Source organism: Thalassophryne amazonica, chromosome 3, assembly GCF_902500255.1.
Source record: "Thalassophryne amazonica chromosome 3, fThaAma1.1, whole genome shotgun sequence".
NCBI lineage: Eukaryota > Metazoa > Chordata > Actinopteri > Batrachoidiformes > Batrachoididae > Thalassophryne > Thalassophryne amazonica.
In genome coordinates this window covers 86,592,586-86,620,415 of record NC_047105.1, presented here as the reverse complement: position 1 = coordinate 86,620,415, position 27,830 = coordinate 86,592,586, and the positions used below count along the sequence as shown (strand labels likewise).

General features: G+C 41.5%; 1 protein-coding gene and 1 long non-coding RNA gene across 5 annotated transcripts in view; one reads left to right on the top strand and one right to left on the bottom strand.

The window, feature by feature from the left end:
* The window catches only part of dlgap4b (discs, large (Drosophila) homolog-associated protein 4b), a 529,323-nt gene that overhangs the window by 289,557 nt on the left and 211,936 nt on the right, over positions 1 to 27,830 (bottom strand). The window lies entirely within an intron of this gene.
* On the top strand, positions 349 to 15,691 carry LOC117507214. Its single transcript, XR_004559648.1, has 3 exons — positions 349 to 360; positions 2,128 to 2,133; positions 15,575 to 15,691. It is a non-coding gene; the product is annotated as an uncharacterized LOC117507214 (long non-coding RNA).

Sequence of the window (27,830 nt, the reverse complement as noted above, 5' to 3'; positions counted from 1 at the left end):
CAAGCAGACCAGACTTAAAGGGGTGACCCTCAGCTTGGGCCATGCTACAGACACAAATTACAGAACAATTCACAAAACGAATATATAGGAAATGCTGTTGGTGCACAGGACAAGGAGGGTCTCCAGCACAAATACCACACCCATCTCTGGATGGAGCTGCACCTTAAACAGAGAGAAAAAACAGAATCAGGCATCAAAAAGACAAGAAATACAGTATAATTTGTCAGCATTAAACAACAAGAAAAACATCAAACACTAAGGTGATCGCCGGCCACTAGGCCTGAGCTTTACTAAAAGACCCAGAATTTAGGTAAAGTTGAGGCCGCGGCATGCTCTGTTTCCTAATAAAATGAATTAAGAGTAAAAAACATAGAACTATACTATGCCAGTATGCTAGTCATACAAAAGGGAAAATAACCACATCTTAAATCTGGACTTGAAAGTCTCCACAGAATCTGACAGTTTTATTGATGCAGGGAGATCATTCCACAGAACAGGGACATGATAAGAGAAAGCTCTATGACCCACAGACTTCAGGGTTGCAGCGCGCTGTGTGCACACGAATATGTTGAGGTACTCAGAACACATCGCCGGGACAAAACACATCTCTTTCAAGCAGTAGTATACTTAATGTTCCTTACAATATAAAAATAATGAATGTTTTGAGTTCAGTGGTATGAATATTTCATGAGGTGAAAGACTGAATGTACCATACAATGAGGTAAAGCTGAATTGTATGCTATATTCCAGCTTTCACCAAATTAAATATTCGTTCCGTTGAAAGAATGTAAAAACATTCATTGTTTGTTTTATATAAAGCCGAAAATAGATTCTTCATTTGATCATTTCATATTTTAATAATTTAGAAACAACAGAAAAGGGACTTATATTCTGGTGTTCGTCACTGGTGCTTAACAGCACAACTTTAAAACAGGAGTCCAAAATTTTTGTCATTAGTCCATGATGCCATTCACTGACCTTGTGTACAGATAGCCCTCTGCTTTCCTCAGTCCAGCAAAAAATCGCTTCAGAAATTTGCCCAGCTTTTCATCCTAACAGCTCTTCATGCCTCCAGATGGCTTATGGCATGGCGGATTTTTTTTGTGTGTGTGTGTGTGTGTGTTAGAAGAATTAGCAGCATCAATTAGGTCCTTCAAATCGTCGTCCGCCAACAAAACAAACTCCGCTATGTTTAGTTAAACACCGTCCCCGGTAGTGTGAGCATGTGCAGTGGTTGGAGTGTGCAATAGCACATTTCATATAGCTCCAAAATTGCACACTAAAAAAGAACTACTGCACAGTCAATGAAACACAATGGCAAATGATATGAACAATCCATGTCACGTGACATACAAGCCACCAATCAAATGACAAGGATCCACTCAGCCGTTATATAATATTGTTTAATGTCTCATACCACTTACCCTGTACACTGACAGCCTACGGAATGCACGTCATCTTCAGAAATGACAGTCCATAGCTCATAAGGTCACTCACCACGCACTCTGCGTTCATGTGCAATGCTGGAAAGTCCAGTCTTCATGGTGGCAATGTTGTGGTCCGGGCCTGTTGGGTCCTGTCTTAGTTGGGTTAGTCTGCTTTCTCTGTCCTCAGGTTTTAGTTATCTTCTTTGTCCTACTCTGTCTGTCTTCTCTTTTCTCCACTCCTCTAATCTGTCTTCTCTGTCACTTTCTCTCCTGTCGTCTCTGTGTCCTCTGTCTGCTTTCTCTCTCCCTCTGGTGTTGTTATATTACGACAGGTCTTAGTCCCTGTCTTGGTTTTACCTCCGTCTGCTGTTCTGTTAGGTTCCCTACATGTCAATTAGTCCCTAATTGTCACCACCTGCTTGGGTCTGCACCTGCAACTGATCAGTGAGGCTATTTATAGTGAGTCCAGCTTGTCTTCAGTTGTGGATCCCTGGAAGTGTATGTTTATGTGTGATTGCATGTTGCAGCTTGACTGTTTCATTTTCTCTTCTCAGTGTTTCCTGCTGTTACCTGTGGATTGTGAGCATTGAGGGGTTTTTGCATTTTGGAGAAGAACTGACTCTTTAAGAAAGGACTGCTGAGTTAACTCCTGTCTTTGGTTTAATCTGTTTTTTTTGTTTTTTGTTTTTTTTGTAGGAAGAAAAGAGTTTTGGTTTAACCCTGTTTTGATCAAGAAAAGAGAGAAGAGACTGACTCCTGTTTTGGATTTCACTTCCAAGAAGTAAAAGACATTCCTTCGTTTAATCTAGTGTCTGTGTTTGTCTCACCTTTTTTTGAAGATACTTCTTGTGTTGAAACTCTCTTTTTAAGAAGGATTTCTTAGTTGATGCTCACGCTTAAGAAGACAATAAATTCCCCAGTTATCTCTGTCTGTGATTGACTCTCACCTGCTGAAAAAGGAGACTCCTCAGTAGGATTCTGGGTTCTAACGACGACCCGTCCGAGGCACTCCCCTGTTTGCGATGGATTCCTTTGGGTTTCTCACCAGGTTATGAAGAGGCTCCCCTTTGCCTCATCTGGTCTTCACTTTTGACTTTGTCTTATTCCCTCTGGTAACAAAACTGCTTTAATGCCATTCTCCTCTCCTGGGCTGTCCTGCATTTACGAGCCCTAGGTAGTCTGTCTGTCCTAGGGTTTAAATTCAAATTTATTAATTTATATAGCCCCAATTCACGATGAAATTGTCTCAAGGCGCTTCACACAACATTAAAAAAAAAAGGAATTAAAAATTTAAAACACAATTAAAAGACGACCATAAGAGAATACAAGAATAAAAACACATAACACTAATGCTAAAACAGGGAAAACAAATGAGTCTTTAAACGCGACTTAAAAGTCTCCACAGTATCCGACTGCCAAATGTGTGCCGGGAGATCATTCCACAGAGCTGGGGCACGGTAGGAGAAAGCTCTGTGACCGGCAGACTTTTTATTCACCCTGGGAACACATAGAAGTCCTGCACCCTGAGAATGCGGGGCCCAAGCTGGTACATAGGGGCTTACTAGGTCAGCCAGATAGGGAGGTGCAAGTCCATGAACAATTTTATAAACTAATAACAGTACTTGAAAATTTGATCTTGCAGCGACTGGAAGCCAGTGCAGGGAAGCCAAAACAGGCGTAATGTGGTCAAACGTTCTGCTTTGTGTCAAAAGTCTGGCAGCAGCATTTTGAACCAGTTGAAGACCCCTAATCCTGGACTGCGGTAGGACAGAAAATAGAGCATTACAATAGTCCAATCTAGAAGAGACAGATGCATGAATCAAAGTCTCAGCATCAGCCATAGACAGGATGGGATGAATCTTTGCTATATTTCGCAAATGGAAGAACGCAGTCCTCGTAATGTCTCTAATGTGGAGATCAAAGGACAACGCAGGATCAAAAATTACTCCAAGGTTCCTCACTTTATCCGTATGATGTATAACACATGAACCTAAGCTAAGTGCTAGCTGATCAAATTGATGCCGATACCTCACTGGACCAAGAACCATAACTTCAGTCTTATCAGAATTTAAAGGTAGGAAGTTACTAGACATCCAACTTCTTACTGATGCAAGGCAATCTTCCAAGCATTTTATGTGAATGAGATTACCAGCAGTTATTGGCATGTACAATTGAGTGTCATCAGCATAGCAATAAAAGGGAATCCCAAAGCGCCGCAGTATATTCCCAAGGGGTGCTACATAAAGGGAAAAAGCAGGCAGCCTAAAACGGATTTAAAATGGGTTTATTAGCTATTCCCACTACAGACCATAACGCCTCATTGAATGGTATGTTCCAGCTTTCACTTCATTAAATATTTGCACCACTGAACTCATAAACATTCATTATTTGAATAATAGCTAATAAAACATGTAATAATATAATGTTTCAGCAACAATAAGCTTAAATGACAAGACAATAAAAAAAGGTTTTGCCACTTGGGTATCAGTTGTTTCTTGTTGGTTAAATGTGGGTGGTAGTAGTAGTCGTGGAGGCAGGAGGGATGGGGTGGTCACTTGTTTCTAAAAATTCAAATCCTCCTTCGGAGTATCTACAACACACTGCCAGTCCTGGCCACTGCTCTACAAATATGCACAAGACTTTATATAAATAAAGGCACTGCGTTTTCAGAAGCATCTTTAAAAAGTGCCAGCCAAAAAGCCTTTGGGCTGGTCCAGATTTTGTATTGCGCGTTTAACCTCTGCCAACAAAAAAGAGCTTCAGATTCTGACTTGCTAGACAGGATCGCTTCCTTTCAGCCACCCATCAAAGTTTAATGCACCACATTAAAAATTCTAGGTAGAATTTAATGTGTCAGCCATAACTACACAGACTTTATTAGCTGTTTTTAATGCAGCTCACAGAGGTGTCTGAAGATTTCTTTGAAGGGTAAAAACATTACTGTAACTGTCAGAGCCTTTAGTTACTTTGGTGTCAGTGAATACTTAAGACACGTTTACGTTTGTTGTCATACGAATTGGTTGTTAGGATCGTTATTGTAGGGTGTAGCGACAGTATTGTGCTTTATACTTTAGTTATCGTCTTTATTTAGCTTTTTTTGGTTGGCAAGGTGTGCTAGGCTAGTTATAGGCTAAATTACGGTAGCTCTTCTGGCTATAGTTAGCCAACTTTTGGGATTTATACTCTTTTACATGATGTAATTTTTAATGGTTCTTTAAAAGATAGTATCTAAGTTTGGGGTTTCAATTAGAAAACATGTAGAGTACGGAATTTGTCTTTCTATAGTAACTATCCATAACTTAGCTAGCAGGGTGAACTTTAGATAGGAACCTAATACATATATCATAGTTTTTGTATCTATAATAACATAACCAGATTTATATCTTATTCTATTAGCCATAACTTTGTTTTACAACATGCCTACAGACTAGGTAGATATTTATTTCAATCTTTCTGTAGGAACATTTAGGTTTTTGGTACTTAACTCCTATAATATTATATAGTTATATTTCTTGTATATGTTGTTTATTGCCCTGTTTGTGTAAATGTCAGTTATATATGTGCTGTCCATATTCTTGAGCCACTTGGGTGAGTAGGGAGAGTTCCCATGGAATAAAAAAGCTTTTAAACCTACCATCCCTGGTTCTCAAGGCCAGGCACGTAGGTGGCTCAGTCCCTTCTTCTTTTTTTAATATTTAAGAGTCCCTTCGTATACACCAGAGTTCCACCTTAGATTTGGAATGTATAATAGAAGATATACCTTACTGAATTTTCATGGAAATACAATTTCTTTTACATTCATATTACAGGTTTGCCATGTTTGAAAGTATCTTCTCAACAGAATAAATCATCATTCCAATACTGAATAAGGGTGACTTGGCCCTTTGATTTTTGCACAGAGACTTTTCTTAATACCAGTAGTTGGTATTAGTTGGAAAAATTTTGATTAGACTACAAAGTACTTCTAAACTGCATTGTGTCAGCATGAAATCCAATAATGTGTAAAAAAAAAAATAAAAAAAAATAAAAAAATAAAAATAATAATAATAATTAGCTTGTAGAGCAAAATCATAGTGACACTATTCCCAAAATTTAGGTAGAGTCCCAACTCAATTAAATTACATTATCTTGCATGGGTGTGTTTTGAGTTGGGGCTACACACACACACACACACACACACACACACACACACACACACACACACACACACACACACACACACACACACACACACACACACACACACACACACACACACACACACACACACATATATATATATATATTAGATGGAATCCAGTGAGTCACACAAACAAATGACTCATTGGATGAACTCTATTCAATTATGGGCAGGATTTCACATAATAAATATGTAGTCCCAAATAAATTAAAGAAATTATTTTGCATGGATGTGCTTTATTTGAGTTGGGCTACATAGATTTATTAAATGGAAATCCTGCACATAATTGAATTGAGTTCAGCCAATGCATTACTTTTTTGAGTGTATCTGTGCTGTCTCTAATATTTTCATTCCTAATTCTGTCCATCCTCATCAATCCCAAAGAAATGACAGCATTTTCAGTTCTGCCACTTCCAGCTCTGCCTCGTGTCTTTTTGTTCATGTTGCTGTCTCTAAGATCCCCGTCACAAATAGCACAAATGAGGCCGAATGGCGTTCGACTGAAGAATCGACCCACATTTGAAAAGTGTTGAGGTGCAGTCTGAAAGACGTCAGACAGCTTTCTCAGAGCAGTCAACACAGCCGGCCCCATTCCTGCATCTGCCTCGAACGTTTTGCATGTGTCCATATCACTTGTGGGACACTCATCGAACAGCAGGCTGTGTGCCGCCTGAGTGCAAGCTACATATTCATACGGCATCATAACAGCATTCAGAACAATCTGATCGTGGTTGGGGGAACCCTAAAATGGATCGGGCACATACAGTAGTGTTCAGAATAATAGTAGTGCTATGTGACTAAAAAGATTAATCCAGGTTTTGAGTATATTTCTTATTGTTACATGGGAAACAAGGTACCAGTAGAGTCAGTAGATTCTCACAAATCCAACAAGACCAAGCATTCATGATATGTACACTCTTAAATAAATGGTAAATGGACTGCATTTATATAGCGCTTTTCCATCTGCATCAGACGCTCAAAGCGCTTTACAATTATGCCTCACATTCACCCCGATGTCAGGGTGCTGCCATACAAGGCGCTCACTACACACGGGAGCAATAGGGGATTAAAGGCCTTGCCCAAGGGCCCTTAGTGATTTTCCAGTCAGGTGGGGATTTGAACCCATGATCTTCTGGACTCAAGCCCAACACCTTAACCAATAGACCATCACCTCCCCTAATGCCTTAAGGCTATGAAATTGGGCTATTAGTCCAAAAAAGTAGAAAAGGGGGTGTTCACAATAATAGTAGTGCGGCATTCAGTCAGTGAGTTCGTCAATTTTGTGGAACAAACAGGTGTGAATCAGGTGTCCCCTATTTAAGGATGAAGCCAGCACCTGTTGAACATGCTTTTCTCTTTGAAAGCATGAGGTAAATGGGACGTTCAAGACATTGTTCAGAAGAACAGCATAGTTTGATTAAAAAGTTGATTGGAGAGGGGAAAACTTATACGCAGGTGCAAAAAAATTATAGGCTGTTCATCTACAATGATCTCCAAGGCTTTAAAATTGACAAAAAAACCAGAGACACGTGGAAGAAAATGGAAAACAACCATCAAAATGGATAGAAGAATAACCAGAATGGCAAAGACTCACCCATTGATCAGCTCCAGGATGATCAAAGACAGTCTGGAGTTACCTGTAAGTGCTGTGACAGTTAGAAGACGCCTGTGTGAAGCTAATTTATTTGGAAGAATCCCCCGCAAAGTCCCTCTGTTAAATAAAAGACATGTGCAGAAGAGGTTACAATTTGCCAAAGAACACATCAACTGGCCTAAAGAGAAATGGAGGAATATTTTGTGGACTGATGAGAGTAAAATTGTTGTTTTGGGGTCCAAGGGCCGCAGACAGTTTGTGAGACGACCCCCAAACTCTGAATTCAAGCCACAGTTCACAGTGAAGACAGTGAAGCATGGTGGTGCAAGCATCATGATATGGGCATGGTTCTCCAACTATGGTGTTGGGCCTATATATCGCTTACCAGGTATCATGGATCAGTTTGGATATGTCAAAATACTTGAAGAGGTCATGTTGCCTTATGCTGAAGAAGACATGCCCTTGAAATGGGTGTTTCAACAAGACAATGACCCCAAGCACACTAGTAAATGAGCAAAATCTTGGTTCCAAACCAACAAAATTCAAGTTTTTTAGTGGCCTGCCCAATCTCCGGACCTAAATCCAATTGAGAACTTGTGGGGTGTCATCAAAAAAGTTTCTGAAGCAAAACCAAGAAATGTGAATGAATTGTGGAATGTTGTTAAAGAATCTTGGAGTGGAATAACAGCTGAAAGGTGCCACAAGTTGGTTGACTCCATGCCTCGCAGATGTGAAGAAATCATGAAAAACTGTGGTTATACAACTAAATACTAGTTTAGTGATTCACAGGATTGCTAAAAAAGCAGTTTGAACATAATAGTTTTGAGTTTGTAGCGTCAACAGCAGATGCTACTATTATTGTGAACACCCCCTTTTCTACTTTTTTTAACTAATAGCCCAATTTCATAGCCTTAAGAGTGTGCATATCATGAATGCTTGGTCTTGTTGGATTTGTGAGAATCTACTGAATCTACTGGTACCTTGTTTCCCATGTAACAATAAGAAATATACTCAAAACCTGGATTAATCTTTTTAGTCACATAGCACTACTATTATTCCGAACACTACTGTAGATCCTGCTGGGATGTCCCTTTTGTGACACATACGTGCACCTCCACTGGATTCTGTTCAGGGAGTGCAAAGGAAATGTCGATATGCAAACAAGTTTGTGGCACGCATCCATCATGTGAAGTGGACATAAACATTGCACAATCAAACAGAAAGCACAGTCTCACTGCGAGTCAATGCGTCATTGTGCCCCTTCAGGAGCTCTGTTTAAATGCTGTTTTGATGCTGTGAGAATATTTAGAACGCAGTCAGAATGTAGTTAGAGTCCACCTCAACTGCTGTTTGATATACGAGGTCTGTGATGAAAAAGCGGCCATTTTAATTTTTTTCAAAAAAAAAAATCGATTTGATTCATATGTTTTTACGTCAGACATGCTTGAACCCTCGTGCGCATGCATGAGTTTTTTCACGCGTGTCGGTGACGTCATTCGCCTGTGGGCAGGCCTTGAGTGAGGAGTGCTCCACCCCGCTCGTCGGAATCTCTTTGTCTGAATAGCTGCTGCGGACGGTGCGCGTTGCTTTATCAACATTTTTTCTGGACCTGTGGGGAATATCCGAGTGGACTCTATTCGAGAAATTAAGCTGGTTTTCGGTGAAAAGTTTAACGGCTGATGAGAGATTATGGGGTGTTTCTGTCAGTGTAAGGACTTCCCACAGAGCGGGACGTCGCGCAGCGCTTCCAGGCGCCGTCGTCGGCCTGTTTCGAGCTGAAAACATCCTAATTTAAGGCTTAATTCACCCAGGACGTCGTGAGAGAACAGAGACGATTCAGAAGAGGCCGGTATGAGGACTTTATGCGGACATTCCACTGTTTAAGGACATTTTTTAATGAAAGACGTGCGCGCAAATTCGCCGAGTCGTTTCCGTGACGACTCGGCGAATCTGTGTGCGCCGCGACAGGAAAAAACACCTCCGTGTTGAAAACCATTTGTAAAATTCAGGCGGCTTTTGATGGCTTTCAACAAGTGAGTAACTGAGAAATTGTTTAACAGCTTGGGCATGTTCCAACTTGCCCGTTAAGGTTTCCAACGGAGGTGTTTTTCCTATCGCGACCCCCCGCGGTCGGGTCCGGCCCGACATGCGACTCTGCCCGCATGTTCTTTCATTACAAAATGTCCGTTAACAATGGAATGTCCGAATAAACTCCTCATGCCGACTTCTTCTGAAAGTTCTCTGTTCTCTGACGACTTCCTGGGTCAACAGAGCCTGAAATGTGGAAGTTTTCAACTTGAAACGGCGAGACGCTGCCGCCTCGAAGTGCAGATCGCCGTCAGGCGCCGTGGGCCGTCCTTACGGTGACACTACCAGACCAAAATCTCTCATCAGCCGTTAGAATTTTTACCGAAAACCAGCTGAATTTATAGAATGGTGTACACTCAGTTGTGCCTTACAGTTTTTGAAAAAATTTTATCAAACAAAGCAGCAGTCTCTGAGCCATTCCTAAACAACGAAAAAATGATGAGAGGGTGGGCGACTCCTCACTCAAAGACTGCCCACAGGTGAATGACGTAACCAACAGGCGTGAAAAAACTCTTGCATGCCCATGAGGGTTCAAGCGTGTCTGATGTAATCACACGTGATTCAAATCCATATGGTTTTTGAAAAAAATAATAAGGTCCGTTACTTTTATCACAGACCTCGTATTTCCACCTTGAACGCACCTCTACAGCTGGGTGCATGTGCTCACCATTCAGTCTGGCCACACATTCAAACCTCTAGTGCAGGGGTGGCAACAAGGGCCGAGACACTGCAGGTTGTCCTTGCAACCAATCACCTCAGCAGGTAGGTTGCTGATGAGCTTCTCCCCTGAACATAAACACCTGGATGTCAGTGAAATCACCTGCTGTGGTGATTGGTAGTAAGGAAAACCTGCAATTTCTCAGCCCTTCATGGCACAAGATTGCCCACCCCTGCCTCTAGTGTGATGGGGGCATAATGTTTGGACTTGGTAAATGATGTGGTGTTTTGTTTTTTGATTGGAAAAATAAATGTGGGGAAAAAAAGATGCTTCATATGGGACACTGGCCAGTCTCGCTGAGGAAACCACTTCTATCATCATGGAATCAGACAGAACGTGATGATGAGTGACCGCTATTAGATTAGATTATATTAGACAGAACTTTATTGGTCCCTTGGGAAGACTCCCTCGGGTAAATTGAGGTTCCAGAAGCATTGTATAGCAGCACACGGAGTATAAAAAGTGAAAGTAAAAAAAAAAAAAGATTGCAAATATAAATACACAAGACACACTGGTTTACTGGCTACTACTGTTCCTCTCCTTCCCGTCCTGTCTTCCTGTTACTCCTCCTCCCCCTGAGTGAGGAGTTGTACAGTCTGATGGCCTGAGGGACAAAGGAGTTTTTCAGTCTGTTGCTCCTGCACTTGGGAAGGAGCAGTCTGTGGCTGAAGAGGCTCCTCTGGTTGCTGATGACTGTGTGCAGAGGGTGACTGGCTTTGTCCATAATGTCCACCAGTTTGTCCAGTGTTCTCTTCTCTGACACCGTCATCAAAGAGTCCAGCTTCATACCAACCACAGAGCCAGCCCACCTGATCAGTTTGTCCAGCCTGGATGTGTCCTTCTTGGATGTGCTGCTCCCCATCCCCCCAGCACACCACGGTGTAAAAGAGGACTACTATGGCTACTATGGACTGGTAGAACATCCACAGGAGTTTCCTGCAGAGGTTAAACGACTGTAACCTCCTCAGAAAGTACAGCCTGCTCTCTCCCTTTCTGCACAGGCGGTTGGTGTGGGTTGTCCAGTTTGCTGTCCAGCCACAGCCTGAAGTCCACATTAACAGCTTTCCTGTTAACAGGACATCTATTAATGTGGACCAGCTTCAGCATTTGTGTAATTGGCTAAGCTGAGCTAAACCGATAGCTAAGCTACCTGCAGCCAGCTTCTGGTGGAGCAACACTCTTTCCCCGTGGACAAAAGACTGCACCACACTGTGGAACAGTAATTCTACATGGCTCTGTGTGTGTGAAATCGGAGACACCACTTTCATGTATGTAATTATTATTCAGTCTTATTGAGACATATACAATTTTTTTTTTTCTGAATACGCTGAGTCTGAGACAAACATTTGTTGATGGCAAATACAAGAAGTTGATATGAAAGCCAAATTAGAACTATATTAAAGCCATATTACAAAAAACAACCTAGGTGGATTGACCTTCAGACAGCTAACAGTCAACACCTGAGGTTATGTCAATTTTATGGCTAAAAATACCTCTGAATCTGTGTACATTTTTCAAACGCTGTATGGCTAATTTTATTTTTATCAGCTGCATCAGGACTCACACAAGTTAGAGCTGGAAGTAATGATTCATAATCTGGTATATATATTTTAAAGACAGTGCTGACTGGAGTGTAATATCCCCTTTAAAAAACATATGGTAAAAGATTTGACTTATTCACAAACTGCAAAGAAAATAAATGACTTGCGTCACTTGTCCGGCAAACAGATCAGGTGTGGGCCACTTCAGCCTGCAATGTATATGTAGCTGCAGAAGCTACTGTGACTTTTTTTTAACCACTCACTTCCACATCTTCCTTCTCTCCATCTCTGCTCCTTAATGATATGTCACTTCAGGCAAATCCCTCCACCTTTTCTTCTTTTCTAACTCAACGTGCTGAGAAAAATGTCTCCATTCTGTCTCTCTGTTTCTGTCTTTCCTCTTCTTCCTCTCTCACTCCCTCTCCTCCTCTATGTGGATGCTGAAAGCTCTTTAAAGAGGCCCGGAGGCTTAAGCACTTTGACATTATTACATGAGCCTGCCTCACTCAAACCAAAGCCAATTGAGCAGCTTACATCTTTGCCACAGCAGCATGAACAGGAAGAAGGAAATTCCATTTCCGTGATAAACCATCTGCAGCACAGTTAAGCACATCTTCATCTCTCGCAACGATTTAGACACATTATCGCAATCCTGTTTTTTTCCAGACAGAACTGTTTGTGTAATTGTGTGGGAACCTTTGTTTTCCTAGAATGCACCAGAAGGTCAATCACTTGGAGTGCATTTATCTGCCAAAAGCCATAACATCTTCTCCATAATGTACATGCAATGTTAATGCCTCTGACTTCATAAAAATCACCATTTAAACCAAATGACTTTTATTCCAGGCCATTACCAACAGTTTCAATAAGTTTCATTAAAATCACTCCATTAGGTTTTAAGTAATGATGCCATTTCAAAAAAAAAAAAAAAAAAAAAGTCACAGCCAAGATCATTAACGCTGATAAAACACAAGAAAAGAGCAAAGTTTCTCTTCAGTGTAATTCACACAACAGCGTTTCAGTCACGACCACCTAATCCAAGACGGTCAATACCAGAGGGAGGACTGTACCAAGACATCAGAGACACGTACTTCCCACAGATCACAAACACCCAAAAAGACTGAGAGCATGACCAACATCGACAAACTTCGGTATCTGTTGGGTGAAGTACAACAATGTGCAAACATAGCAGCTGCTGCGACACGAATAGAAGGAGCAACGGACATAAACCACCGTAAACCCAAAACGGAAGACTGAACTGCCATGTCACGTTATCTATGTATAATATAACACATTTTGTAGACTAGTATAATTTTCCATCGAAAACACAATATTTACTATTATTTCAATCCCACATTTCCTGTTTACACATTTATTTACTGTACAATGTTGTTGACTGTATGTACATTTTCTTTTTTTTTTTTCTATGTGACACTTGCTTTGACAATGTAAATGTATGTTTCCCATGTCAATAAAGCTCCAGCTGGAGCATGCCCCACACACACTCGACCAAGACTGACAGAGACACACATAGCAGAACTTGGGAGGGACACATAACAGATAGAACAGAACCAATACCCCCCCCGGATCAGACAGGCCACAACATTCTCCACACAATTTACATTGTGTTTTCAAAAGACAAAAGATAAAAGAATGACAGATGCCATGTGATAGCTGATGTGTAAAGTCATCCATCCAGTAGGAAGTGCATACAGTGCAAATTTTGTGAAATCTCACCTACACCAGGAGCACAATCCTATGCATTTGGAATTTCAGTCCCAGGCCCAGATAAATTAGTAGGGTTGTGTCAGGAGGGGCGTCTGACATAAATTTTTAACCACATATGCAGATCACAAATTTCCATCATGGATTGTTTGAGGCTTGTTTTAACAATGACTGCCCCAGTGCTAATGTCCAACAGGGTACACATGGAATTTGGGCTACTGTTGGGTGAATAAGAAAAGGTGGAGAATATGTCTGGAAGCAGTAGGAGTGGAGTAAAGTTAGAAGTATGGAAGTGAGAGTCAGAACTTTGGATGTTGTCAGTATGACTGGTAAATGGACAGAGTTAGCTAATATGATGGAGGGGAGAAAGGTAGATAGATACAGTTGTGCTCGAAAGTTTACATACCCTGGCAGAATTTCTGCTTTTTTGGCCATTTTTAAGAGAATATGAATGACAACACAAAAACTTTTTTTTCCGACTCATGGTTAGTGGTTGGGTGAAGCCATTTATTGTCAAACAACTGTGTTTCCTCTTTTTAAATCAAAATGACAAAAGAACTACCCAAATGACCCTGATCAAAAGTTTACATACCCCTGTTCTTAATACTGTGTATTGCCCCTTTAACATCAACGACAGCTTGGAGTCTTTTGTGGTGGTTGTGGACGAGGCTCTCTGATGGTAAAACTGACACTGTATGTCTTGGACTTAATTTACATTAATTACTGTGCAAGAAGGAGAAGAGTGAGGAAAGCCACCAAGACAACCCAGGAGAAGTTATAGGCTTACGTGGCTGTGACTGGAGAAATTATGCACAGCTACAAATTGCTAGAAGGTACATCTGAGATGCAAGCCTGGATTTGATCTGTTTTGGTGAAAGAAAATCCTTCTCTGCTCTACTCCACTGTGAAGCTAAGAGTAGTGATGCAAAATGCAAAGCTTGCGCTGTGCACAATTTCTCCAATCACAGCCACATAAGCCCATAACTTCTTCTGGTTTGTCTGGGTATCTTGGTGGCTTCCTCACTCTTCTACTTCTTGCACAGTCACTCAGTTTTTGAGAACTGTCTACTCCATGCATATTTAACCACAAACCATGAGTGAAAAAAAAGTTTTTGTGTTGTCATTCATATTCTCTTAAAAATGGTCAAAAAAGCAAAAATTCTGCCAGGGTATGTAAACTTTTGAGCACAACTGTATATTGTGTGCATCACCATCTGAAGCTATAATGTCAAAAATCTCCTAGATCGACCCGAGGGGTCATAAGTAACCCCATACAAGTTTGGATTATATTTGCCACACAGATTGATCAATCCTTGGAAAATTCTATGAACAAATAGATTGACAAATTCATGGTAGGAAACCTTTTTTTGATTAAAATTAGAAAAAATTTGCACAAAAATATATGCCCGGGGTCATAAATGAGGCAGTAGAGAGTGTACTTAAGGATGAAAGAGTGACTTGGTGAAAAGAACACGGGCGATGAGGAATTAATGGGTAGATATGGTATGAAGGAGAGGAATGTGGAAGGGCACATACTGGTGGATTTTGCAAAAAGGATGGAAATGGCTGTCATTAATACTTATTTTAACCCTGGGGGGGTCCAGAAACATGAACAAAAACAAATAGCACTGTTTTGAACACAGCAGTGAGTTCTTGAAGTACAGACTGCATTGTATATAAGAGATGAAAACTAAAAGAAACTGAAGACTCTATGTTGGTGGAAAGGGAGAGCAAGACAGGATCAAATGATGGTTTATAGGATGACTTTGGAGGCAAAGAGTGGTAGATGAACCAAGGACTGGATGGTGAAAGCTGACGGAGGATGACTGCTCTATGAAATTTAAGGAGGAGGTGAGACAGGAACTGGATGGAGATGTTATGATTTTGGAGAAGTAGAAAACTACAGCAAATGTTGTGACAGAGACAGCTAGGAAGGTGCTGGGTGTGACATCCAGACAACAGGAAGGAAGTCAAAGAGAGTTGTTGGTGAACAAAGATGTTCAGGTAAGTATAAGGAGAAAGATAGTGGCCAAAAAGAATTGGGATAGTTGAAGAGCTGACAAAAGTAGAAAGGAATACAAGGAGATGCAGCGTAAAGTGAAAATACTCCTATGCGGCAACGACTAAAGAAAGGGAATATTGTGAGCTGTAATTGAAGTAGAACAGGAAGGAAGGAAAAAAGGACTTGTACAGATTGGCCAGACAAAGGGACTGAGCTGGAAAGGATGTACAGCAGGTTAGGATGGTAAAACATGCAGATGGAAATGTGCTGACAAATGAGGAGAACATGCTGAGAAGGAGGAGGGACAGAAGGCTGGATGTTGTGGAGAGAGGAAATCGGGAAGTGCAACAGATTAGTGAGGATGAAGAGAGGACAGCTATGAAGAGGATGCAGAGTGTAAAGGCAATTTGTCCAAGTGACATACCAATGTAGGCCTGAAAATGTTAAGGAGAGTGGAGTTTCTAACCAGATTTTTTTCATAAAATCTATGAAAGTGAGAGGATGTTTTAGGAGTAGAGCAAGTGTATTGGTCCCACTTTTTAAGAACCAGAGTGATGTGCTGAGCTGCAGTAACTACAAAGGTTGAGAAGAGAAATTGATCAACCACAGCATGAAGTTATGGGAAAGAGTAGTAGAAGCTAGGCTTAGAAAAGAAGTTAAGATCTGTGAGGTGCAACATGGTTTAAGGCAAAAAAAAAAAAACAACAAAACACTACAGATTCAATGTTTGCTCTGACTGCTGATGGAGAAGCATAGAAAATCCCTCACATGAACCGAACAGAGCAGTCTGGACATGAACAGTAACAGAGGTACGAAATTAAAGTTCAGCACTGACACTTGCCGATTTCCCCCCCCCCCCCCCCCCAAACCGATGGAAGCCACAGTCTGACGTACACCTGCCACAGACAATCTTTGGCTTTTTGAAGCAGATCCATATCACTTCATGCGACTACTCATGACCATATCTGAGTCCATCACTTAGAATTGGAGTCCAAACAACAGTCAAAGCAATGGAAATGTGGGGTCTCCCCTGCTGAAGAAAGCCAAAGCTGTCTCATCCGCTAGAAAGGTCATGGGCTCTGTCTTCTGGGATGCTGAGGGCATCATAATGGTGGACTATTTCCAGAAGGGACAGATTATCAATGGGGCCTATTATGCTTCCCTTTTGCGACAACTGCGGGAGAAAATAAAGCAGAAGCATCGTGGAATGCTCAAATGATGTGTTCCATTTCACTAGGACAATGCTCCGGTCCACACGTAGTTCATTGCAATGATTGCCATTCATGAATGCAGCTTCGAACGTGTTCTGCAACCACCTCATTCCCCTGATTTGGCTTCTATGGACTTCCGTCTGTTTCCAAGCTTGAAAAGGCATCTTGCTGAAACATTCTAATACTGATAATGATGTCATATCTGCAGTGGGTGACATCCTTGAACTCCAGGATAAGACCTTCTGTGAGAATGGTATTAAGTCAGTGCAGCTATGCTGTAATAAGTGTCCTTGGTCGGGATCAAAACTTGCCAATCACCCCTTGTAAATAATGTGAAGGGTCGGCACCCAATTACACTTTTTTCTTTCTTCTTATTTATGTGTTTAAAAAAGCACTGAGAAATGCAATCTCCAGCTCCACCTTGACAGAACGACTTGCAGAGTTTCTTAAATCGAAGCCTGACTCATATATCCCAGACTGCTGGTCCTCCTCTCACATTTAATATGGCTGCACTGCTGTGACACAGAATGTGATAGCACCACTTCCTCTGCCAAGCACACAGTGTGTCTCTGGGGAAATGACTGTTGCAGGATGCAGGAAACCCACGCTCATGAGCTCATTGTTAATGGGTTTCACTGAAAGAATCTCTAAGATTAACTGTAATTCAAAATAACATCCAAAGGTACAGTATGAGATGTATTTCATAATTTCGTCCTTATTATTTATTTAGTGATACATTTATGCGCTTAATAGTGCTTATAGAAATTGTATTTAAATGTATGCACAACTGTGTAACCCAGCTTTTTAATACTTACGTTATATTGCTTAATGTATGTTGTACAACCCCAACCCCAATTTATAGTTGGTATGGTGTGTAAAATGTAAATAAACACAGAATACAATTATTTGAAAATCCTCTTCAACCTATATTCAACTGAATACACAACAAAGACAAGATATTTTATGTTCAAACTGATAGTCTTTGTTGTTTTTGTGCAAATATTTGCTCATTTTGAAATGGATGCCTGCAACACATTTCATAAAAGTTGGGACGGGGCAACAAAAGACTGGGAAAAGTTAATGAATGCTCAAAGAACACCTAAATGGAAACAGGTGAGTGTCATGATTAGGTATAAAAGGAGTATCCCCAAAAGGCTCAGTCATTCACAAGTAAAGATGGGATGAGGATCACCACTTTGTGAGCAATTGCGAAAAAAAATAGTCCAACAGTTTAAGAACAATGTTTCTCAACATTCAAATGCAAGGAACGTAGGGATTCCATCATCTACAATCCATAATATAATAAGAAGATTCAGAGAATCTGGAGAACTTTCTACACGTCAGCGGCAAGGCCAAAAACCAACATTGAATGCCCTGCATTACAAACCGACATCATTGTGTAAAAGGATCTTACCGCGTGGGCTCAAGAACACTTGAGAAAACCACTGTCAGTTAACACAGTTCGTCGCTACATCTACAAGTGCAAGTTAAAACTCTACCATGCAAAGCGAAAGCCATACATCAACAACATCCAGAAACGCTGCCACCTTCTCTGGGCCTGAGCTCATTTGAAATGGACAGATGCAAAGTGGAAAAGTGTGCTGTGGTCTGAGTCTAATTTTCAAATTGTTTTTGGAAATCATGGACGTTGTGTTTTCCAGACAAAAGAGGAAAAAGACCATCCAGATTGTTACCAGCGCAAAGTTCAAAAGTCAGCATCTGTGAATTTTGTTGTTGAAATTATTATTAGTTGTAGTATATACAAAAAATGTCAAAAGTGGAGCTTGTCTCTCAGTGCTTTGGGAGTGAGCGGTGAGGAGCTGTTCTGTCCTCCTTCCCCTCCGGGTGTGCCCCTGGCCTTCAGCCTGTGGAAAGTGCTACCTGATTGATAGGTTTTTATCTGAATTTATCTCAATATTATTTTGAATGAATGAACTCATTTATTCAGTACACAGGTCAACAATAACAAAAACTCATAAAAAAGAACAACTTAACAGTGTGGCCAAAAGGTTATAAGCAGAACCATAGGTTATAAATATCCACCCTATATACTATTAAAAAAAATCTATGTATTCCAAAGGTGATACTTATATGTTTTTATTTTTTTTACCATGTCAAGACACATGTGCATCTCAGTGGCATGTTGTTGATGTTGTTCATGGAACGATATGTTCTCCAGCTGTGAGTAGTGATGACAGTAGTCAGGTGCAGCTGTGATTGCATGGACATCGCCGTGCATGCTGAGACGTGGATGGGGGAGGCGATCCAAAGGTGATTTAGTATATGTTTTTTTATTTTTCCCATGTCGTCATCATTTGCAGACACATGTGCACTACCGTGCATTGAACATGGGTTATTGGAGCACATGTGACAATATGGGTTTCCCAACTTTGCACTGTGAATGCGGCAGCTGTGATGTGTAGCAGTGCAAGCTATAGGAACATAGTCACTGGCTGTGGTCAGCTCCCTCTCTGCTTGATTTCGAATGACATCCAACTCATGACATGATTACATGTCACTACATTACATTACATGTCAACCACGGCCCCCTGACAAATGCATAACTGCAGTGGGTGTGAGCGTGTGTGATCATGTCAATATGGACATCACATCACTGACGAGTGACACACCCACCTGTCCAAAGCAGCAATGTGCTCAAATGAATGGGCTTACAGCTCCAGGATGTGGGGCAGTTGAGCTGCCCACGCTGATTTGTCAGTCAGGCTGTCACATGATGGACAGACCGTGTGGATGTTGCCATCGCGTGTTACGTGACGAGCCTGTCTGGTCGCTACAAAACAAATAAGAGACCTCATGGAGGAGGACAAATGGTGCAGAAGCTATGCTGGTGTGATATTTTACTGCTTGGTTTAAAGCGTGGTATTGTGAGTCATTGCTAGTAACATCTACCAGGTTAGCCAAAATTTGTGATGAACTACACATTACACTGTATTTTACACTTACAAACACTATAGCAACATGTCCACAAACAGCTGTAGGACAGTACTGTGTGTTATGTATTAAACTGGATACAAACAATAAAAAAACAGCTTTCACTTACTACTGATGCTCAGAGCAGACACCTTGGATCGTGAATTTGGGGTATGTGGGGTTTAAACAAGTTAACAACTTACAATTACAACTTCAGGGTGTGTTCCACACTTCCTACTCTTAGCAGAAATTATGACTTCTGAGTGCAACTGGAGCACACCATTAGTCAAAGAGGAAGTGCAGCATCAGTCTCAGGTTTGAGTCCTAAATAGGGAAATATGTACTTGATCTCTTTTCACTTGATGACTTTTGAAAGAATAGCACCGTTGCTTCAGCGTACCTTAGATCTGTCTAGTGGAAGCACCTCTCCAAAAATGGGGTGACTGTACCAAAAGGAGACTAGAGAGGGAAGCCACGAAGACACCCATGACAACTCTAAAGTTGCAAAGTAGTCGCCTGTGCTCTACTTTCATGCTGACTGCGCAAATGAGTGGTGTTGGATGTATGTGGGTGGCACCTGGACTCCGGCCGAGAGTGGGTCAAATGGGCACTTGCCTGCCATTTCCCATCATTCGGCCGCTGGTGTGAAGGGTGCCTTGATCGCGCCATTTGTGTCCGCTCACAGCTGCAGTTGTAAAGCTGCTCCTGGACATCCTAGCTTGAGAACACTGACAACATTCCTCTGAAAGGCATGTACCTCTACCTGCTGTCCTCACGTGGAAATATATAAAACATGTTTTGCCTTTGCACTGGATTGCAGCGGCTGGACACAGCGCACCTCATCCATGTCTTTCTTGATTTCAGGCATTTTTCCGCACTAATTACAGGCCAGTGATGGTAATGCAGTGGTTAAGCTTCTGTCTGGTAAGCAAAGCTTTACAGGTTTGAATCCTGTGACTGACTTTTTTTTTTAACCAGGGTTATTTAACCACAGGGTTTTGTATTGTCCCCTTTTATGTATTATTTATATCAACCCAGTGGTATTCACTAATTATATAGCTTGATTTTATTTTATTGTTCTCCACATAAGTGTTCCTGCTTGAAAGACACTGTTGCCTGCACGAACCGTCGTACCAGGATCGTGCATGTCTGCCTGTCGGCTCAATGTTTGCGTGGTTCGCTGGTACGAGCTGTTCTGCCATGAGTCGCCCTGACTTGTACTTATTCGTACTATGTATGTGTGAAGGGGCCCTAACCCAAAGAGTTGGATCAAGATTTCCTTTCCCTGAGGAGGCCATTCATCTTTCCATCCAGAGTGGTAGGAGTATTGCTCCATCATTCCACTTACTTTTTTGACCTTATAAGTGCATTTATAATGACTTACTACTTATACTTATTTTATTTGACTAACTGACTAAAGACTGAGACTTTATTGATCATCCCAAGAAATGAATTAAACTGAACTGTTTATAAGAAATAACTGCCATTTTTGCAGGGACAATTTTTGTTAATAATTATTTATTTTCATTGCTATTGTTTATGAACAGCTGTAATACAATATTTTTGTGAAACATCCAGTGTGGCTCCAGTAGCTTACTGTGTGATCTGTTTCCTTCCCGATTACATACAATCCCTCCATATGAACCTAAACACTGGCCCATACATATTAAAAGTTGCAATCACTCGCTTGCGGAAGCAATCACACACAAGCAATAGTAATATGCACATTCTGTCAGTGTACCAGTTTACATGCAAGTAAAAATGTGTTCTCAAATTTGTGCACTCGCTTAAGCACGGTGGTGCATTCAAAAATTAGATGGATGCTTCAAAAATGAAAGACTGAGTTTTATGGAAAACAAACAAAGAACAAAAACAAGCTTTATTATATATGCTGCACATTTCTTTCCTCCGTCTGTCTGTATGCATTTGCACTGATTTATACTTCAGTGTACATGAGAGGAGGATGTGTCAGCATCTTGCTGCTGCGGCTTCAGGCTGCAGCCCTGAGTTTGCCGGAGCAGATGGGATGCTCAACCTAAACACAATCACACACACACAGAAAGAGAGAGAGAGAGAGAGAGAGAGAGAGAGAGAGAGAGAGAGAGAGAGAGAGGTGGAGGGAGGGAGAGGCAGATATACTGTGGACACAAACACCAGATGTGGCCCACCGTTCATTGGCTGTAAACTACTGGAGGTCATGGTCAACTGTGCCTCATCGAAAATGAAACAAAAATGCCACAAAGGCATGCCAGCACAACCTCACACACTTGACCATTTCCCACTCCATTCATCTTGTCAGAACCATTTCTATCCAGTCTGCCATCTATTCCAGAATTGGAGCAGACAGCTGGTAGTTTTAGAAAAATCTGAACGCACCGTGCTGGTGGTTCCATGACTGCAGCACAATGAGAAGACAGCCTAATGTTACAGTGGAGGCTAACAGTTATCCCGAGAGAAGCAAAGTGGATGATGAAAGAAGAGAAGAAAAGTAAGAACAGTGTGATTTTTCCTGCAGACAGGTAAAGATCCACTTGTGGAAAGAAGCTCTTGATTTGCATTCATGTATAAAATATGTTTTAATCTATTACAGTGCATTTGTAGTATTCTTTTATCCAGTGATCCAATTAGATGATATGTTTTATTAGTCACTGAATATGACTTGCACTTAACTTACATAAATCCTTAAGAAAAACAAACACTATGGAGCTGTCTGGTAAACCTGTCTAGTGTCAGCAGTTCTAAAAAACTGAGTGTTCATGAATCACAATGCCCAAAACAGCCACACAGCTTGAGTCACCCATGTGCTTTCCATTATTATTAATTATTAATTATTATTCTTTTTTCCTTCTTCTTCCAATAAAGTACATCATACGTATATATACGCATATCATACGTGAAACTGCACTTGAAATTTCATATTTTCTTTTTAAATAATCTCTGCAATTCCATCAGGAAGTTCTATAACTGCTGAGTCAACACACAAAATTTGAGCACTGAACAGTTTCTTCAGAAACAATCACAGAACTTTGTAACTTCAGAGTTGTCATGTGTGTCTTGGTGGCTTCCCTCACTAGACTCCTTTTTGTACAGTCATTCCATTTTTGAGAACTGCCTCCTCCAGACAGATGTAAGACACGGTGAAGCAACGGTGCTATTCTTTCAAATGTCATTAAGCGAAAAGAGATCAAGTACACATTTCCCTATTTAGGACTCAAACCTGAGACTGATGCTGCGCTTCCTCTTTGACTAATGATGGACTCCAGTTGCACTCAGAAGTCATAATTCCTGCCAAGAGTACAAAGTGTGGAACTCACCCTGAAGTTGTAATTGTAACTTGTTTAAACCCCACAGACCCCGAATTCACAATCTAAGATGTCTGAGCATCAGTAGTAAAAGCCCTTTCACACATATGAGAAGTTTAGATGACGTTTGGACAAATACGGTGAAACAGCGCAAAATAGTCCAATTTGCACACCACGAAACATCACGGCGATGGGCAGGCGGGCACAATCCCAGTGCGAGAACTCGTGCATGCGACGGTGTATTTCGAGCATGAACAGTGCGAGGTGCACCACATTGTGCCGCTTATGTGGAATAAAAAAAAACAGCCAGTACCTGTGGGACCACATCACGCCGTTTATGTGGAATAAAAAAAGAAAAGCACATACCACCCACTGGGCGCGAACCCGCACCTTCCAAAAGCTCTGATTACTAGTCAGCAACTTTGCCACTGAGCTACAGAGGTGTTCTTTGAAAGCTGTGGGAATCTGCCTCATATCAGGAAGGACATGGAAGTATTACAAAAAAAAATTAAAATCACACACCATATAAAAACACTGGCTTTATCAAGCGCGCAATACAAATATGATCCGTCTGTTCCTCTGTAGATGACCCATGGTCACAGACATACAGTCATGAAATGACATGAATGAGAAGCAGTGTGCTCTGATGTCCACATGTACTGGTCAGGTGCGTCCAGTCGGCCACGCGCGTGTCCTGCCCAACATGCGTGTCTTGTTGACGGCACGCTGCAGCACAGACACTGCATCATGTGGAACAAAGCTCACATGGGTGACGTGACGGTTAGATCGCCCGCTGCGTGTTCTGACAGTCCATTTCAACCTGGAGGGCTGCCAGTGTCTGCTCCGTGCGGCGCTCGCTTGCTGCAGCTTGTCACCACCACAGCGATATGTTTTTATTTATGCCCACATAAGTACAGCAATCAGACACATGCGCCTCACAGTGGACAGTTGTTAGTCCATGTCTGTCCAAACACAGTAGGTGTTGTCCAGATCCGCAGATTCTCACAGCTGCTTCTGTCGGAAGCCACACGTCCTGAGAGTGGAGCACACACACCTACGTGTCAATGTGTGTGTTTGCAAAATCACACTTGTGGGGAACTTAGACAAATTTCATAGCAGTGCGACAGTGGTTGCCTGCTAACTGTTATTATGCCAAGAGTGTGACTGGCCACACATTTTCTAAGTGTCATGTGAGCGGTGTTAGATGTTTGTGCGTGTCACCTGGAATTTGGCTGGCACCTGCTGCGAGAGGGTGCGATGAGATCTCACAGCGCACATTTTGTCTTTCAGGCACTGGTGTGCGCAAATAGTTGTAGCAACAGGTGTATGAGCTGTTAGAGACAGGTACGATTCCACACATTTTACATGAAATTCCTACTTCGTGTGCACGGCGACCAAACTTCGCACTATGTTTGAAGGGCCCCTAAGTGAAAGCTGTTGTTTTTCATTGTTTTTGTATCCAGTTTAATAAGTAACACGCAGTACTGTCCTACAGCTGTCTGTGGACATGTTGCTATGGTGTTTGTAAGTGTAAAATACAGTGTAATGTGTAGTTCATCACGAATATTGGCTAACCTGGTAGATGTTACTAACAATGACTCAACACTGCGCTTTAAACCAAGCAGTAAAATATCACACTAGCATAGCTTCTGCACAATCTGTCCTCTTCCATGAGGTCTCTTACTTGTTTTATAGCTCTCTCGACTCCAAAAGACCATGCACAACAAAGGCTTTCTTGGGAGCTTCTGACTTGTGGTGTTATGTATAAACTGGAAAGCATTGAACTCAGGTGTGACATCGTTCCCAGTCGCGATTTCCAACTTCCGAGGTGACTGGAATACAGCATAACATTTTGAACTGTGCCTTTTTGAATCATGAGCTGTTGGGATCTACACGAGTGTTTAAATAAAGCTTTGTGCGTGGCTTGACATGTTGACACTCTGTAGTGACATGTCAGTGATGCAAAACCCAGGGTTGCAGTCAGTTAACGTGGCTTTCATCATGCACCCCTCCCTCCCGGGCCCCCTTCCTGCCCTGGGGACGACTTTCCATTTCGGTGCATTAGTCTTATTGCAAACCAAAGCCCTGAAGCAGAAACAGCAGCATGTGTCAAGATTTTGGCAAATGCCTTTGGTGATCATAGATGCAGAAGAGTTCCACCTCTGTGCATTCATTACTAATGAAGTTAAATCTGGTGCACAGCGGAACATGAGCACACTGTTTGATAGGTTGTTGGTACCAGCTAGTATTTCATTGAAAAAAAACTCTGCAGAAGTGACGTGGATAACACTTAAGTTAGCATTGCAAACCAGCAGTAGGTGCTTAATCTAAATCCTTTATTCCTCTGGAGGATTAATGGTGCATTGCGTCTTAAAGGACTGCTTTCGAAAGCTCGTCATATTCTCAGCCCAGGATCCTCTTCTGTGTTTATCCTCACAGAAAGCATGAGATAGGGAAATACGGCTGTCGCCATGCAGACTCTGACACAGGTGGGAACCGAAAAAACACACTGAGTAAATGAATATGCTGTTGTAAAATAAATACACATTTTGAACCACACTTGGAGACAGCAGTTTGCTGGATTTTCTCACAGCAACATGTTTCAAGATTTAAAGCAGGGGTGCCCAACCTTTTTTAAACCGAGTCTACTTTTAAAGTTGACAGTGTATCAAGATCTGCCAAGTCATATTGAATGCCATAGCATAGCCACAATTTATTGTGCACCAATATAATCACACATTTTTCTGGCACAAAGATAAAAGTTTTAACAACAACAACAATAATAATGCATTATTGAAGCAACCCTTTTTTAAATATGGGGACCACCACCTCAGTTTGTCAATCCAGAGGTACTGTCCAACTTCCATGCAGCATTGTATAAGCATGTCAGCCAAGACAACCCAACAACATCCGGCGACTTCAGCATCTCAGGACAAATCTTTACTGCCTCTCCAAAGCATATTCAGTGACTTGAAAATGTTCGTTTCCACCCCCCTGACTTATCTTGGGGCCCCTTCACACATAGTGCGAAAATGTACAACTCAGGGTGACTCACGGTGGAACAGCTCGTATAAGCGAACCATGAAACATCGCGCTGACGGGCATTCGTGCACGATCCCAGTACGACTGTTCATGCACACAACAGCGTCTTTCGAGCAGGAACACAGTGTGAGCAGCAGCTGCTGTGTAAGGAACACGTTTTGTATACGATTTCTGCTTCATGCGCACTTATGCGCAATTCGACCAAATCAGCATTATGTGTGAAGGGGACCATAAGAATGCCACTCATGACAGCAGCCCAACAACATCCAGAAATTTCATCTGCATCTCAAGACAAATCTTGTCTGCCTCTCCAAAGCATATTCAGTGACTTGAAAATGTTCATGTTTCCACCCCCATGATGATTTAATGCTTATATTTGGAATAAACTGCCTCATCCAATGTTTTTTCTATGTCTTGGAGGCCTAAAATGCAGAAATGTATGTATATTAACAAATAAACTGATGTTGACCACACACACAATATATACAGTGAGGAAAATAAGTATTTGAACACCGTGCGATTTTGCAAGTTCTCCCACTTAGAACTCATGGAGGTGTCTGAAATTTTCATCTTAGGTTCATGTCCACTGTGAGAGACATAATCTAAAAAAAAAAAAAAAAAATCTGTAAATCACAATGTATGATTTTTTTAATCATTTATTTTTATGTTACTGCTGCAAGCAAGTATTTGAACACCTACCAACCAGCAAGAATTCTGGCTCTCACAGACCTGTTAACTTTTCTTTAAGAAGTCCTCTTATTCTGTATTAATTGCACCTGTTTGAACTTGTTACCTGTATAAAAGACACCTGTTCACACACTCATTCAATCACACTCCAACCTGTCCACCATAGCAAGACCAAAGAGCTGTCTAAGGACACCAGGGATAAAACTGTAGACCTGCACAAGGCTGGGATGGACTACAGGACAACAGGAAAGCAGCTTGGTAGAAGACAACAACTGTTATGATTATTTATTAGAAAGTGGAAGAAACACAAGATGACTGTCAATCTCCCTCGGTCTGGGATTCCATGCAAGATCTCACTTTGTGGGGTAAGGATGATTCTGAGAAAGCTCAGAACTACACAGGAGGACCTGGTCAATGACCTGAAGAGAGCTGAGACCACAGTCACAAAGATTACATTAGTAACACATGATGCTGTCATGGTTTAAAATCCTGCAGGGCAGCAAGGTCCCCCTGCTCAAGCCAGCACATGTCCAGGCCTGTTTGAAGTTCACCAGTGACCATCTGGATGATCCAGAGGAGGCATGGGAGAAGGTCATGTGGTCAGATGAGACCAGAATAGAGCTTTTTGGAATCAACTCCACTTACCATGTTTAGAGGATGAGAACAACCTCAAGAAAACCATCCCAACCATGAAGCATGGGGGTGGAAACATCATACTCTGGGGTGCTCTTCTGCAAAGGGGACAGGACGTCATGTATTGCGAGATTTTTGCAAAAAACCTCCTTCCCTCAGTAAGAGCATTGAAGATGGGTCATGGCTGGGTCTTCCAGCATGACAATGACCCCAAACACACAGCTAGGGCAACTAAGGGGGGGCTCCATAAGAAGCATTTCAAGGTCCTGGAGTGGCCTGGCCAGTCTCCAGACCTGAACTCAATAGAAAATCTTTGGAGGGAGCTGAAACTCCAAACCTGAAAGATCTGGAGAAGATCTGTATGGAGGAGTGGACCAAAATCCCTGCTGCAGTGTGTGCAAACCTGGTGAAAAACTACAGGAAACATTTGACCTCTGTAATTGCAAACAAAGGCTACTGTACCAAATATTAACATTGATTTTCACAGGTGTTCAAAACTTATTTGCAGCAGTAACATACAAATAAATTATTAAAAAATCATACATTGTGATTTCCGTTTTTTTTTTTTTTTTTAGATTATGTCTCTCACAGTGGACATGCACCTAAGATGGAAATTTCAGACCCCTCCATGATTTCTAAGTGGGAGAACTTGCAAAATCGCAGGGTGTTCAAATACTTATTTTCCTCACTGTATCTTGGGTTCATACTGTCTGCAATAAAATACAATTTCAACTAAATTAATGATCACT